Below are 17,183 nucleotides of genomic sequence, written 5' to 3'. Positions count from 1 at the left end.
TACACGTTTAAAAAAACTGAAATGATTTTATGAACTTGGAAAACTAACTAAAAGTTAAAATATTGAGACATTAGTTTTGATATTTTAGTTTGCTAAAATTTGTTATTATGCCTTTACAGATTTTCCTAATTTGTGCCCTTGGCATATGCCCTCCATTCAGTGACTATTTAAAAGACTAAAACTAACACTGAAATTAATAAAAACTAAAGGTAAGCATTTTTAAAGAATAAAAGATGAACTAGAAAGGGAAAATTTCAGAAGAAATTTTATGTGTGCCTATGCCGCTGGTAATCAGTGTAGTTTGCCATTCATACAGCTACAGAGAGCAAAATTCAGCAGAGCAGCCATTCTCCACCATGAACTATGGTAAAAACAAACACCGCTCGCGCCTCACAGATGACAGCTTACAGTTTTGGGTAAAGATGAAGTGACTTCGTACAGCGCCGATTTGCAGACGCTGTGCACACAGGTTCATGAGCAGAAGTCCCATTGTACCACGGCAGATCCGACAATGTTTGCATGAACACGCTTTGAAGCATTACGTTATGGACCACTTTTCACACATGGTTGGTGTACCCAAACAGCCGGCTGTAGCTTTTCAACTCACAGCCCGACACACACCCAAAAAACAGCCGAGAGAGCACAGACTACGCCCGAGAGGCATGATTGCAGGTGCCGCTCAGGTGGGTCCACCTCCCCTGCAGCGGCACTGCAGACCACGCCCCGACACACACATGAAACACGTAAAATAAATATTTATGCACTTTTGCATTCACTTTTTGTTTTTTGTTATTTTTACACAGTGTTCTGAATGATGAACAATGGTCTACAGCCAATCTTGTGTATTATTATACAAACTTTGGTTGTAAGATTCAGATAACTATTTAATAAAAGCTAAATATTTTATATGAGAGTAAGAAAGAAAAGTATATCTTTGTGTCCACCTTTCTCTGTTAATGCCCTACCTGGCCCCCCTGGCAAAAGCTTTGCTAGATCTGCCCCTGCACAGTTACCAGCTGTCAGCTACACAAAAAAAGGAGCTTGGTGTATATTTGTCTCTCAGAAACAGTTCATAACTTCCCTTCAACTCATTCATGTCACCTAAGGGTAAACCTGTTTCTCCATCACCTGTTCAGCTCTGATGATTCAGTAAGGACATCTGGTTTGGAACAGCCGTTTTTACAGCTGTGGCTGCAGCAAACATCAGCTGATACTAGAAATTAAAAGCAAATGAATTCTAACAACAGCTGATCAAGCTTAAACATGCTGCTGTTGTTTAGCGCGATAAACAAACAAGAGAGAAAAGCCGATCATTGATCAGTTTCATGACTGAAGTTTCAACAGGCGAGAGAATGACAGGGGAGGCTGTCATAAAGTTCAACATCGGTAACATCGGTAACTTAGCGCGCACACAGCTGTATACAAACTCCCTCGTGCTAGCTAGCACGCAGTACGAGTTATTGTAAGTGATTGAAAAAGTCAGCACAACGAAAATAAACTACACCTAAACTCGGTTTATATCTGACCCAAATAGAGTGCAGGTCATAACTTCTTACCTGAAATTCAGTTCACCTCACGCTCCTGCCTTCGCTTTCCCTGATCCACGATTGACCTCCGCGTTAGCAAACACCGGTCGATCGGCGGTAGCCTCACCGCCTTTTATGTCTCGTTCGCGGCATGTCCTTTCTGTCACACACCGGTGGATAGCTGCCCTCTGTTGTAGCTCCACCACCAAACAACTCAGTTATTTTTTCCACATCGACATCAGCTGATACTAGAAATTAGAAGCAAATGAATTCTAACAACAGCTGATCAAGCTTAAACGTGCAGCTGTTGTTTAGGCGATAAACAAACAAGAGCGAAAAGCCGATCATTGATCAGTTTCATGATTGAAGTTGCAACAGGCAGAGAATGACAGGGGAGGCTTCGTAACAACAGAATAAATCGTAATATTTTCTCTGAATGTGGCACGATTCCGTTTGTACGGCAACTCTACGAACGAACCCTTATGAATAAAATAAAGTCCAACGTCAGTAACTTAGCGCGCACACAGCTGTATACAAACTCCCGTCGTGCTAGCTAGCACGCAGTACGATTGTAAAAAGTCAGCACAATGAAAACAAACTACACCTAAACTCGGTTTATATCTGACCCAAATAGAGTGCAGGTCATAACTTCTTACCTGAAATTCAGTTCACCTCACGCTCCTGCCTTCGCTTTCCCTGATCCACGATTGACCTCCGCGTTAGCAAACACCGGTCGCGGCATGTCCTTTCTGTCATACACCGGTGGATAGCTGCCCACTGTTGTAGCTCCGCATTATAGCACCACCAAACAACTCAGTTATTTTTTCCACATCCAGCTGTAACTCCGATTCTGTGCGAGCATTTGCGAGAGACCGGGGAGGTGAAAGGAGAGAGAGAGTCCCCTCGCTGTCCATTTGCAGCCAAGTGCGGCAGCTAGCTAGGTAGCCGGCTAGCTGTCAGGCAGGACCGAGGTCGTCAGAGCATTGTCGCTAATATGGGATGTCTTGATAAAACAAGCAGATATTTGAAGTTTACACACCTACATTCTCGCCTGAAAATATCTTAAAAGTTTATTTTGTGACCTAGAAACACTAATAAAAGACATATAAAACGAAGTGGTGGCCGCCATTGTTTAACTCGGCAGAGGTGTGCTATGAATTGTGGGATATGGAGTTTTCCACCAAGCATAGACGCCATTGTGTTTACCGTAACTATTCAATGGTTCGCGCAACCTTAAAACCTCCAATGGTTCCTGAAAGCAGCGAGGCTGTGCGCGCCATTGATATTGTCGTCATTACGGTATCCAAATAAGGGTAGACAGGCTGTACCACTCCCGGCATACCACTAGAGAGAGCCAACACACCACAAATGAAGATTGAAATTTGTTTCAATGGGACCAAAAGATGGCGCCAACACACCACAAATGAAGTCTGTTTATTTGGCGCCAAAAGATGAATTGGCCTAAATTTGCACTAAAATAGTAATATTTAAAAAACTATAAAAGTCATAAACACCAAAAGTCATGACATAATAGTCCAGCTCCAGCCGCACAAAATGATCTAACATATGTAACCCTAATGTCAAAACTGTTTGGCAGAGGAGCGCGGGAAAATTTTCACTAAAATATTAATATTTAAAAAACTATAATATTCATAAACACCAAAAGTCATAGCACACCATTCCAGATCCAGCCGCACAAAATGAGGTAACATATATGAAGCTTGTCTCAAAACTGCGGGTCGAGATACACTGCAAAATTTCAGGCGGAAAAAGGAAAATAATAATAACTAGAAAGCGAAAATTTCAGAAGAAATTTTATGTGTGCCTATGCCGCTGCTAATCACTGTAGTTTGCCATTCATACGGCTACAGAGAGCAAAACTCAGAAGAGCAGCCATTCTCCACCATGAACTATGGTAAAAACAAACACCGCTCACGCTTCACAGATGACAGCTTACAGCAGGGGTCCCCAATCTCAGTCCACGAGGGCCGGTGTCCCTGCAGGTTTTAGATGTGTCCTTGATCCATCACAGCTGATTTAAATGGATAAATGACCTCCTCAACATGTCTTGAAGTTCTCCAGAGGCCTGGTAATGAGCTAATCATGTGATTCAGGTGTGTTGACCCAGGGTGAGATCTAAAACCTGCAGGGACACCGGCCCTCGTGGACTGAGATTGGGGACCCCTGGCTTACAGTTTTGTGTAAAGATGAAGTTACTTTGTACAGCGCCGATTTGCAGACGCTGTGCACACAGGTTCATGAGCAGAAGTCCCATTGTACCACGGCAGACCCGACAATGTTTGCATGAACACACTTTGAAGCATTACATTATAGACCACTTTTCACACATGCATTCACTTTTTGTTTTTTGTTATTTTTACACAGTGTTCTGAATTATGAACAATGGTCTACAGCAGGGGTGGGCAATTCCAGGCCCCGAGGGCCGGTGTCCTGCAGGTTTTAGATCTCACCTTGGGTCAACACACCTGAATCACATGATTAGTTCGTTATCAGGCCTTTGGAGAACAGGACATGTTGAGGAGCTAATTTAGCCATTTAAATCAGCTGTGTTGGTTCAAGGACACATCTAAAACCTGCAGGGACACCGGCCCTCGGGCCTGGAATTGCCCACCCCTGGTCTACAGCCAATCCTGTGTATTATTATACAAACTTTGGTTGTGAGATTCAGATAACTATTTAATAAAAGCTAAATATTTTATATGAGAGTAAGAAAGAAAAGTATATCTTTGTGTCCACCTTTCTCTGTTAATGCCCCCCCTAAAAGCTTTGCTAGATCCGCCCCTGCACAGTTACCAGCTGTCAGCTACACAAAAAAGGAGCTTGGTCTTTGTCTCTCAGAAACAACTCATAACTTCCCTTCAACTCATTCATGTCACCTAAAGTGTAAACCTGTTTCTCCATCACCAGTTCAGCTCTGATGATTCAGTAAGGACATCTCCTGATTTCATCTTCATGCTCCAGCAAACATCAGCTGATACTAGAAATTAAAATCAAAAGAATTCTAACAACAGCTGATCAAGCTTAAACGTGCTGCTGTTGTTTAGCGCGATAAATAAGAGCGAACAGCCGATCATTGATCAGTTTCATGATTGACGTTTCAACACGCGAGAGAATGACAGGGGAGGCTTCGTAACGACAGAATAAATCATAATGTTTTCTCTGAATGTGGGACGATTCCGTTTGTACAGCACGGCAACTCTATGAACTAACCCTAATGAATAAAATAAAGTCCAACGTCAGTAACTTAGTGCGCACACAGCTGTATATAAACTCCCGTGGCATTACGATTGTAAAAGGTCAACGAAAATAAATTACACCTAAACTCGGTTTATATCTGACCCAAATAGAGAGCGACCGGGTGCTGACACGAGTTTCACCCGCCTCAATATAAGCCAAGCCTGGGTGCTTTTTCACGAAGGGTTGCTAGCGGCGCGAGCTAACTATGCTAGCGGCGCTAGCTAGCTAGCCGGCTATCAGCAACACATAAGAGAACTGCTGCTAAATAAACTACACCTAAACTCGGTTTATATCTGACCCAAATAGAGAGCGACCGGGTGCTGACACGAGTTTCACCCGCCTCAATATAAGCCAAGCCTGGGTGCTTTTTCACCAAGGGTTGCTAGCGGCGCTAGCTAACTATGCTAGCGGCGCTAGCTAGCTAGCCGGCTATCAGCAACACATAAGAGAACTGCTGCTAAATAAACTACACCTAAACTCGGTTTATATCTGACCCAAATAGAGTGCAGGTCATAACTTCTTACCTGAAATTCAGTTCACCTCACGCTCCTGCCTTCGCTTTCCCTGATCCACGATTGACCTCCGCGTTAGCAAACACCGGTCGATCGGCGGTAGCCTCACCGCCTTTTATGTCTCGTTCGCGGCATGTCCTTTCTGTCACACACCGGTGGATAGCTGCCCTCTGTTGTAGCTCCACCACCAAACAACTCAGTTATTTTTTCCACATCGACATCAGCTGATACTAGAAATTAGAAGCAAATGAATTCTAACAACAGCTGATCAAGCTTAAACGTGCAGCTGTTGTTTAGGCGATAAACAAACAAGAGCGAAAAGCCGATCATTGATCAGTTTCATGATTGAAGTTGCAACAGGCAGAGAATGACAGGGGAGGCTTCGTAATGACAGAATAAATCGTAATATTTTCTGTGAATGTGGCACGATTCCGTTTGTACGGCAACTCTACGAACTAACCATTATGAATAAAATAAAGTCCAACGTCAGTAACTTAGCGCGCACACAGCTGTATATAAACTCCCGTCGTGCTAGCTAGCGAGAGAGAGAGAGTCCCTCGCTATCCATTTGCAGCCAAGTGCGGCAGCTAGCTAGGTAGCCGGCTAGCTGTCAGGCAGGACCGACGTCGTCAGAGCACTGTCGCTAATTATGGGATGTCTTGATAAAACAAGCAGATATTTGAAGTTTACACACCTACATTCTCGCCTGAAAATATCTTAAAAGTTTATTTTGTGACCTAGAAACACGAATAAAAGACATATAAAACGAAGTGGTGGCCGCCATTGTTCACTCTGTAGAGGCGTGCTATGAATTGTGGGATATTGAGTTTTCCACCAAGCATTACCGTAACTTTTGAATGATTTGCGCAACCTTAAAAATTCCAATGGCTCCTGAAAGCAGCGACGCTGTGCGCACCGTTGAAATTGTCATCATTACGGTAATCCAAATAAGGGTAGACAGGCTGTACCACTCCCGGCATACCACTAGAGAGAGCCAACACACCACAAATGAAGTCTGTTTATTTGGCGCCAAAAGATGAATTGGCCCAAATTTGCACTAAAATCTAAATATTTCAAAAACTATAAAAGTTATAAACACCAAAAGTCAGACCATACTAGTCCAGCTTCAGCCGCACAAAATGATGTAACATATGTAACCCTATTGTCAAAGCTGTTTGGCAGAGGAGCGCGGGAAAATTTCACTAAAATATTAATATTTAAAAAACTATAAAATTCATAAACACCAAAAGTCATAGCACACCATTCCAGATCCAGCCGCACAAAATGAGGTAACATATATGAAGCTTGTCTCAAAACTGCGGGTCGAGATACACTGCAAAATTTCAGGCGGAAAAAGGAAAATAATAACTAGAAAGCGAAAATTTCAGAAGAAATTTTATGTGTGCCTATGCCGCTGCTAATCACTGTAGTTTCCCATTCATACGGCTACAGAGAGCAAAACTCAGAAGAGCAGCCATTCTCCACCATGAACTATGGTAAAAACAAACACCGCTCACGCTTCACAGATGACAGCTTACAGTTTTGTGTAAAGATGAAGTTACTTTGTACAGCGCCGATTTGCAGACGCTGTGCACACAGGTTCATGAGCAGAAGTCCCATTGTACCACGGCAGACCTGACAATGTTTGCATGAACACGCTTTGAAGCATTACGTTATGGACCACTTTTCACACATGGTTGGTGTACCCAAACAGCCGGCTGTAGCTTTTCAACTCACAGCCCGACACACACCCAAAAACAGCCGAGAGAGCACAGACTACGCCTGAGAGGCGTGATTGCAGGTGCCGCTCAGGTGGGTCCACCTCCCCTGCAGCGGCACTGCAGACCACGCCCCGCCACACACATCAAACACGTAAAATAAATATTTATGCACTTTTGCATTCACTTTTTGTTTTTTGTTATTTTTACACAGTGTTCTGAATGATGAACAATGGTCTACAGCCAATCTTGTGTATTATTATACAAACTTTGGTTGTAAGATTCAGATAACTATTTAATAAAAGCTAAATATTTTATATGAGAGTAAGAAAGAAAAGTATATCTTTATGTCCACCTTTCTCTGTTAATGCCCTACCTGGCCCCTGGCAAAAGCTTTGCTAGATCCGCCCCTGCACAGTTACCAGCTGTCAGCTACACAAAAAAAGGAGCTTGGTGTATATTTGTCTGTCAGAAACAGTTCATAACTTCCCTTCAACTCATTCATGTCACCTAAGGGTAAACCTGTTTCTCCATCACCAGTTCAGCTCTGATGATTCAGTAAGGACATCTCCTGATTTCATCTTCATGCTCCAGCAAACATCAGCTGATACTAGAAATTAAAATCAAAAGAATTCTAACAACAGCTGATCAAGCTTAAACGTGCTGCTGTTGTTTAGCGCGATAAACAAACAAGAGAGAAAAGCCGATCATTGATCAGTTTCATGACTGAAGTTTCAACAGGCGAGAGAATGACAGGGGAGGCTGTCATAAAGTTCAACATTGGTAACATCGGTAACTTAGCGCGCACACAGCTGTATACAAACTCCGTAGTGCTAGCTAGCACGCAGTACGAGTTATTGTAAGTGATTGAAAAAGTCAGCACAACGAAAATAAACTACACCTAAACTCGGTTTATATCTGACCCAAATAGAGTGCAGGTCATAACTTCTTACCTGAAATTCAGTTCACCTCACGCTCCTGCCTTCGCTTTCCCTGATCCACGATTGACCTCCGCGTTAGCAAACACCGGTGGATCGGCGGTACCCTCACCGCCTTGTATGTCTCGTTCGCGGCATGTCCTTTCTGTCACACACCGGTGGATAGCTGCCCTCTGTTGTAGCTCCACCACCAAACAACTCAGTTATTTTTTCCACATCGACCAGCATCATCGGCCCATATAAACGAAAAATAAGTCCAGCTAAGACACAGACCCTTGCCGAGCGATCGGGCGATTAAACAAATTTTAGCCACCTCACTATCAGCCAAGCCTGGGTGGTTTTTCACGAAGGGTCGCTAGCCGCGCTAGCTAGCTAAGCTAGCGGCGCTAGCTAGCTAGCCAGCCGGCTATCAGCAACACGTAAGAGAACTGTTGCTAAATAAACTACACCTAAACTCGGTTTATATCTGACCCAAATAGAGTGCAGGTCATAACTTCTTACCTGAAATTCAGTTCACCTCATGCTCCTGCCTTCGCTTTCCCTGATCCACGATTGACCTCCGCGTTAGCAAACACCGGACGATCGGCGATAGCCTCACCGCCTTGTATGTCTCGTTCGCGGCATGTCCTTTCTGTCACACACCGGTGGATAGCTGCCCTCTGTTGTAGCTCCACCACCAAACAACTCAGTTATTTTTTCCACATCGACCAGCATCATCGGCCCATATAAACGAAAAATAAGTCCAGCTAAGACACAGACCCTTGCCGAGCGATCGGGCGATTAAACAAATTTTAGCCACCTCACTATCAGCCAAGCCTGGGTGGTTTTTCACGAAGGATCGCTAGCGGCGCTAGCTAGCTAGCCAGCCGGCTATCAGCAACACGTAAGAGAACTGTTGCTAAATAAACTACACCTAAACTCGGTTTATATCTGACCCAAATAGAGTGCAGGTCATAACTTCTTACCTGAAATTCAGTTCACCTCACGCTCCTGCCTTCGCTTTCCCTGATCCACGATTGACCTCCGCGTTAGCAAACACCGGACGATCGGCAGTAGCCTCACCGCCTTGTATGTCTCGTTCGCGGCATGTCCTTTCTGTCACACACCGGTGGATAGCTGCCCTCTGTTGTAGCTCCACCACCAAACAACTCAGTTATTTTTCCACATCGACCAGCATCATCGGCCCATATAAACGAAAAATAAGTCCAGCTAAGACACAGACCCTTGCCGAGCGATCAGGCGATTAAACAAATTTTATCCACCTCACTATCAGCCAAGCCTGGGTGGTTTTTCAGGAAGGGGCGCTAGCTAGCTAAGCTAGCGGCGCTAGCTAGCTAGCCGGCTATCAGCAACACTTAAGAGAATTGTCGCTAATATGGGATGTCTTGATAAAACGAGCAGATATTTGAAGTTTACACACCTACATTCTCGCCTGAAAATATCTTAAAAGTGTATTTTGTGACCTAGAAACACGAATAAAAGACATATAAAACGAAGTGGTGTCCGCCATTGTTTAACTCGGCAGAGGGGTGCTATGAATTATGGGATATGGAGTTTTGTAACAAGCATACAGATTTTCAGCCGTACTACTCCCGGTATACCACTAGAGAGAGCCAACCCACCACAAATAAAGTCTGTTTCTATGGAAATTGGCCTAAATTTGCACTAAAATCTAAATATTTCAAAAACTATAAAAGTCATAAACACCAAAAGTGTATACCATACTAGTCCAGCTCCAGCCGCACAAAATGATCTAACATATGTAACCCTATTGTCAAAACTGTTTGGCAGAGAAGCGCGGGAAAATTTTCACTAAAATATTAATATTTAAAAAACTATAATAGTTATAAACACCAAAAGTCATAGCACACCATTCCTGATCCAGCCGCACAAAATGAGGTAACATATATGAAGCTTGTCTCAAAACTGCGGGGCGAGTTTCGCTGCAAAATTTCAGGCGGAAACTGAAGAATAATAATAATAATAATAAATCCGACGAATAGTAATATGTGTGCCTCTTGTCATAGGCACACATAATAATAATAAGAATAATAAATCCGAGGAATAGTAATATGTGTGCCTCTTGGCATAGGCACACATAACTAGAAAAATTTGCATTTCCTGCGAAAATGCTGTGTGGATGCCTTAACGCTGAAGCTGTCTGCTGAAAAGCTGAAAAAGATGAAAAGTTGCAAAAAGTTGTATGGTGGTGAAAAAAAAATTTCACCCTGAGCAGGATTCGAAACTGGCCCTCCTGGACTGAAGGTAGTTAGTCATCTCACTGAGCTAAACTCATTCTCTCAAAAAAGAGGAGGAGAGACCGACAATTCTGCTAAAATGAGCAGAAGCTGCTCATTTTTTGTGCTGAGAAGAGGCGAAAAGGCTGAAAATTTTGCAGAAGAGAGATAAATCAGCAGAATTTCTGCGGAAAAGAGGTTGAACAAAAGAACAAAAGAGAAAACTGAAAAAAGGTTTTGCCATGACCGGGATTTGAACCTGGCCCTTCTGGTCTGAAGGCAGCTGCTCATCTCACTGAGCTAAACTCACTCTGACCAAGAAGAGGTGGAGAGACGGACAACTCTGCTGAAATGAGCAGAAGCTGCTGAGAATTGTGCTGATAAGAGGAGAAAAGGCTGAAAATTTTGCAGAAAAGAGGTGAATCAGCAGAATTTCTGCAGAAAAGAGGTAAAGAAGCAACAAGTTGCGCTGAAAAGAGATGAATCAGCAGAATTTCTGCTCAAAAGAGTTTTTTTCTGAAAGCTGCTGAGATTTATGCTGATAAGAGGTGAAAAGGCTGAAAATTTTGCAGAAGAGGTGAATAAGCAGAATTTGGGCTGAAAAGAGGTGAAAATTCTGAAATTTCTGCTGAAAAGAGTTCAATCAGCAGAATTTCTGCTGAAAAGAGTTCTGCAGAACTCTTTTCAGAATTCTGCTGAAAAGAGGTTTTTTGCTGAAAACAGCTGAAAAAGCTGGGATTTGTGCTGAAAAGTGGTGAAAAACCTGAAAATTTTGCTGAAAAGGGGTGGAAAAGCTGAAATTTGTGTTGAAAAGAGTTAAAAAAGTTTAACTGTTAACTGAAAGAAATGTTGCCATAAGCGGGATTTGAACCCGGGCCTCCCAGTCTGAGAACGGCTGCTCATCTCACTGAGCTAAAACACGGCTCAACCGGGCAAGGAAAACTAGTGACCCCACTGATAATGTGCAAAAATGGGCAAAAAATATTGCAAAAAAAATTCAATATCTCAAAAAGTATAGAAGTTATGAGCACCAAAAGTCATAGCACACATTAGCAGAAAGAGCAGAATTTTTTAAAGTTTGAACTGAGAAAATCGGCTGAAAACTGAGGCAGTAGTTAAGCGGCAAAAAGTGTACGGAAACCCCAAGAATAATAAAGAATAAAGAGAAACAGGAAAACAATTGTGTGGAAGCCCTTTAGGGCATCCACACAATAATAATAAGAATAATAAATCCGACGAATAGTAATATGTGTGCCTCTTGGCATAGGCACACATAATTACAAAATTAGAAATTAGAATGAGAAAATACAAAACTAAATTAAAGCTGCAAGCAGCGATATGAGGGCCCTCGCACCCCCGGCGCGTCGAGCCAAGCCCAACACCTAAAACCAGCGCTTCCGATCTGATGTCACATTGATGGAATTCATGCATTTAACCACCAGCTAAAATTTCATCTCATTCAACCATTATTATAGTCGTCCCACTAGGTGGCGCTCTAACCATTACTGACAAATGGCATAACAAACATTTCCGAGCTCGAGTCTCATCACGCCTGCGACCTTTGGGAGAGATTGGACATTGTGTTTTTGAGCGACAGCAGGTTACTGCTTTTTGGCGAGGGATTGAAACTCCACGTGCCGCCATGACCACCCCGTTTCCCTGAACGTAAAAAGCTTCGCAATTTAACATCACAAAGGTCTTTAGATTCCACACACAGGAGATCGCGTAAATCTAATGAAATCCCTTGGAGGAGTTCGTCAAAGTATGAGGCCTGAAAAGAGGGGAAAATGTCGCCAAATTTACACATTAATTTTAAAATGGCTGACTTCCTGTTGGATTTGGGATATTGCTCCAAGAGACTTTTTTGTACATCTTGATATCTCCAATAAGCTTGCCAGGTTTCAAACTCATACATAAAACACAGAGCAGGGGCTGTTGTTTTGAAATTTTGTAGGGGGCGCTGTGGAGCCATTTTGCGCTCTTCAAGGAAAATGAACATATAAAAAGAAATCCCTCATCACATTAGAGGTGTGCGCCAAATTTCAAGACTTTTTAAACTTTTCAAGCCCCTCAAAAGCCACTTCATCTTTCATGGTGAACTGCGTTGCCACCAGGGTGCGCCGTTCAGTTTATAGTCACAATTTTTTCACTGAAGCATCAAGAGGGACTGATGGTGATATTCACCGCTTTTGAGGTGGCCACGATGAACCTGTGAAAATCAGTACAACAAAATGAAAGACATGACATTTCCTGGTGCCACTAGGTGGCGCTCTACGTATTCCTGACAATGGGCATATCAATCTGTTCAGGGCGGGTCTGACATCATCCCTGTAAAATCTGGTACTGATCAGATTGGATTTCATTGAGTTACACTAATTTGTTTCTTCATGGCGAGACCTCAATGTTCGCCATGCTGCTGGGGTCACACCCTTCAGCGAAAACTCACAGTTTTCTCTGTAACCCAAGACCAACTCCTTAAGGCTTTCCTGGAGAAATTTGAGGCTGCAGATGTCACCCATTACAATACTGTACCCCAAAGTGTAAAACATGACATTTCCTGTTCCCACTAGGTGGCGCTGTCCCTGATGTCAAATATGGCAGTTGAAATATGTTCAGGGTGGAGCCTTATCATATGTGTCCACGTTGGTCAAGGTCGGACAATGTATGACAGAACGAGAGGCAATAAGATTTTCATGGCGAGTCATCGAAATTCGCCGTGGCGCCACGGCCTCACCGTATCCCGAAAACTCAAAAGCTCCGCAATTTAACATGGCCCAGGTGTGTAGTTGACACTGACCAAATATGAAGCTTGTCCGATGAAATTCCAATGAGGAGTTCGCAAAAGTTCGAGGCGTGGAAATGGCAAAATTAGAGCCAAAATGTCACCTTCACTTCCAAATGGCGGACTTCCTGTTGGGTTTGCGTCAATGGTCCCACTGACTTTTTTGTTCGTCTTGGCATGATACACATCTGTGCCAAATTTCATACATGTAGCTAAAACGATGTGTTCGTAGGGCTGCATTTAACAAGGCATAGGTGGCGCTACAGAGCCATTTCCCAGTGCTCATATGTAAAACCATTAAAATACAAAATTTTTCACCAGACCTGGCATGTGTGCAAAATTCCAAGAGTTTTCGAGCATGTTAAAGCCCTCAAAAAGGCCCTTCTTTTGCCTGAATAATAATAATAATTAAAGCTGCAAGCAGCGATATGAGCGCCCTCGCACCCCCGGCGCGTCGAGCCAAGCCCAACACCTAAAACCAGCGCTTCCGATCTGATGTCACATTGATGGAATTCATGCATTTAACCACCAGCTAAAATTTCATCTCATTCAACCATTATTATAGTCGTCCCACTAGGTGGTGCTCTAACCATTACTGACAAATGGCATAACAAACATTTCCGAGCTCGAGTCTCATCACGCCTGCGACCTTTGGGAGAGATTGGACATTGTGTTTTTGAGCGACAGCAGGTTACTGCTTTTTGGCGAGTGATTGAAACTCCACGTGCCGCCATGACCACCCCGTTTCCCTGAACGTAAAAAGCTTCGCAATTTAACATCACAAAGGTCTTTAGATTCCACACACAGGAGATCGCGTAAATCTAATGAAATCCCTTGGAGGAGTTCGTCAAAGTATGAGGCCTGAAAAGAGGGGAAAATGTCGCCAAATTTACACCTTAATTTTAAAATGGCTGACTTCCTGTTGGATTTGGGATATTGCTCCAAGAGACTTTTTTGTACATCTTGATATCTCCAATAAGCTTGCCAGGTTTCAAACTCATACATAAAACACAGAGCAGGGGCTGTTGTTTTGAAATTTTGTAGGGGGCGCTGTGGAGCCATTTTGCGCTGTTCAAGGAAAATGAACATATAAAAAGAAATCCCTCATCACATTAGAGGTGTGCGCCAAATTTCAAGAGTTTTTAAACTTTTCAAGCCCCTCAAAAGCCACTTCATCTTTCATGGTGAACTGCGTTGCCACCAGGGTGCGCCGTTCAGTTTATAGTCACAATTTTCTCACTGAAGCATCAAGAGGGACTGATGGTGATATTCACCGCTTTTGAGGTGGCCACGATGAACCTCTGAAAATCAGTACAACAAAATGAAAGACATGACATTTCCTGGTGCCACTAGGTGGCGCTCTACGTATTCCTGACAATGGGCATATCAATCTGTTCAGGGCGGGTCTGACATCATCCCTGTAAAATCTGGTACTGATCACATTGGATTTCATTGAGTTACACTGATTTGTTTCTTCATGGCGAGACCTCAATGTTCGCCATGCTGCTGGGGTCACACCCTTCAGCGAAAACTCACAGTTTTCTCTGTAACCCAAGACCAACTCCTTAAGGCTTTCCTGGAGAAATTTGAGGCTGCAGATGTCACCCATTACAATACTGTACCCCAAAGTGTAAAACATGACATTTCCTGTTCCCACTAGGTGGCGCTGTCCCTGATGTCAAATATGGCAGTTGAAATATGTTCAGGGGTGGAGCCTTATCATATGTGTCCACTTTGGTCAAGGTCGGACAATGTATGACAGAACGAGAGGCAATAAGATTTTCATGGCGAGTCATCGAAATTCGCCGTGGCGCCACGGGCTCACCGTATCCCGAAAACTCAAAAGCTCCACAATTTAACATGGCCCAGGTGTGTAGTTGACACTGACCAAATATGAAGCTTGTACGATGAAATTCCAATGAGGAGTTCGCAAAAGTTCGAGGCATGGAAATGGCAAAATTAGAGCCAAAATGTCACCTTCACTTCCAAATGGTGGACTTCCTGTTGGGTTTGCGTCAATGGTCGAAAGACTTTTTTGTTCGTCTTGGCATGATACACATGTGTGCCAAATTTCATACATGTAGCTAAAACGATGTGTTCGTAGGGCTGCATTTAACAAGGCATAGGTGGCGCTACAGAGCCATTTCCCAGTGCTCATATGTAAAACCATTAAAATACAAAATTTTTCACCAGACCTGGCATGTGTGCAAAATTCCAAGAGTTTTCGAGCATGTTAAAGCCCTCAAAAAGGCCCTTGTTTTGCCTGAATAATAATAATAATAATTAAAGCTGCAAGCAGCGTTATGAGGGCCCTCGCACCCCGGCACGTCGGGCCACGCCCAACACCTACAACCAGCACGTCCGATTTGATGTCACATTGATGGAATTCATGCCTAGAACCACCAGCTAACGATTCATCTCATTCAATCATTATTATAGTCGTCCCACTAGGTGGCGCTCTAACCATTACTGACAAATGGGATAACAAACATTTCCGACCTTGAGTCTCATCACGCCTGCGAACTTTGGGAGAGATTGGACATTGTGTTTTTGAGTGACAGCAGATTACTGCTCTTTGGCGAGTGATTGAAACTCCATGTGCCGCCATGGCCACCCCGTTTCCCTGAACGTAAAAAGCTTCGCAATTTAACATCACAAAGGTCTTTAGATTCCACACACAGGAGATCGGGTTAATCTGATGAAATCCCTTGGAGGAGTTCGTCAAAGTATGAGGCCTGAAAAGAGGCGAAAAAGTGGCTAAAATTACACCTTAATTTCAAAATGGCTGACTTCCTGTTGGATTTGGGATATTGCTCCAAGAGACTTTTTTGTACATCTTGATATCCTCCATAAGCTTACCAGGTTTCAGACTTATAAATAAAACACAGAGCAGGGGCTGATGTTTTGAAATTTTGTAGGGGGCGCTGTGGAGCCATTTTGCGCTATTCAAGGAAAGTGATCACATAACAAGAAAACCTTCATCACATTGGAGGTATGCGCCAAATTTCAAGACATTTTAAACTTTCCAAGCCCCTCAAAAGCCACTTCAATGGTCATGGTGAACAGCGTTACCACCAGGGTGCGCCGTTGAGTTTAAAGTCACAATTTTCTCACTGAAGCATCATGAGGGACTGATGGTGATATTCACCGCTTTTCAGGTGGCCACGATGAACCTGTGAAAATCAGTACAACAAAATGAAAGACATGACATTTCCTGCTGCCACTAGGTGGCGCTCGTCGTATTCCTGACAATGGGCACATCAATCTGTTCAGGGCGGGTCTGACATCATGCCTGTAAAGTCTGGTTCTGATCAGACTGGATTTCATTGAGTTACACTCATTTGTTTCTTCATGGCGAGACATCAATGTTCGCCATGCTGCTGGGGTCACACCCTTTTGCGAAAACTCACAGTTTTCACTGTAACCCAAGACCAACTCCTTAAGGCTTTCCTGGAGAAATTTGAGGCTGCAGATGTCACCCATCACAATACTGTACACCAAAGTGTAAAACATGACATTTCCTGTTGCCACTAGGTGGCGCTGTCCCTGGTGTCAAATATGGCAGTTGAAATATGTTCAGGGGTGGAGCCTTATCATATGTGTGCTCTTTGGTCCAGGTCGGAACATGTATGAGGGAATGAGAGACAATAACATTTTCATGGCGAGTCATCGAAATTCGCCGTGGCGCCACGGCCTCATAGTATCGCGAAAACTCAAAAGCTCCGCAATTTAACATGGCCCAGGTGTGTAGTTGAAACTGACCAAAGATGAAGCTTATACGACCAAATCCCAATGAGGAGTTCGAAAAAGTTTGAGGCATGGAAATGGCAAAATTAGAGCCAAAATGTGACCTTCAATCCAAAATGGCGGACTTCCTGTTGGGTTTGTGACAATGGTCCCACTGACTTTTTTGTTCGTCTTGGCATGATACACATGTGTGCCAGATTTCATACATGTAGCTCAAACGATGTGTTCGTAGGGCTGCATTTAACAAGGCATAGGTGGCGCTCTAGAGCCATTTCCCAGTGCTCATATTTAAAACCATTAAAATACAAAATTTTTCACCAGACCTGGCATGTGTGCAAAATTTCAAGAGTTTTTGAGCATGTTTAGGCCCTCAAAAAGGCCCTTGTTTTGCCTGAATAATAATAATAATAATAATAATAATAATAAGAAACGGAGCAGATACAATAGGGCCTTCGCACTCTCGGT

General features: G+C 43.3%; 1 protein-coding gene across 3 annotated transcripts in view; it reads left to right on the top strand.

Annotated features, from left to right (window-relative positions):
* LOC100695152 (myogenesis-regulating glycosidase) overlaps nucleotides 1-17,183 on the top strand; it is a 33,113-nt gene that overhangs the window by 2,887 nt on the left and 13,043 nt on the right. The window lies entirely within an intron of this gene.

This window comes from Oreochromis niloticus, linkage group LG12, assembly GCF_001858045.2.
Source record: "Oreochromis niloticus isolate F11D_XX linkage group LG12, O_niloticus_UMD_NMBU, whole genome shotgun sequence".
NCBI classification, from domain to species: Eukaryota; Metazoa; Chordata; class Actinopteri; order Cichliformes; family Cichlidae; genus Oreochromis; species Oreochromis niloticus.
This window is presented reverse-complemented; position numbering and strand designations above follow the sequence as displayed.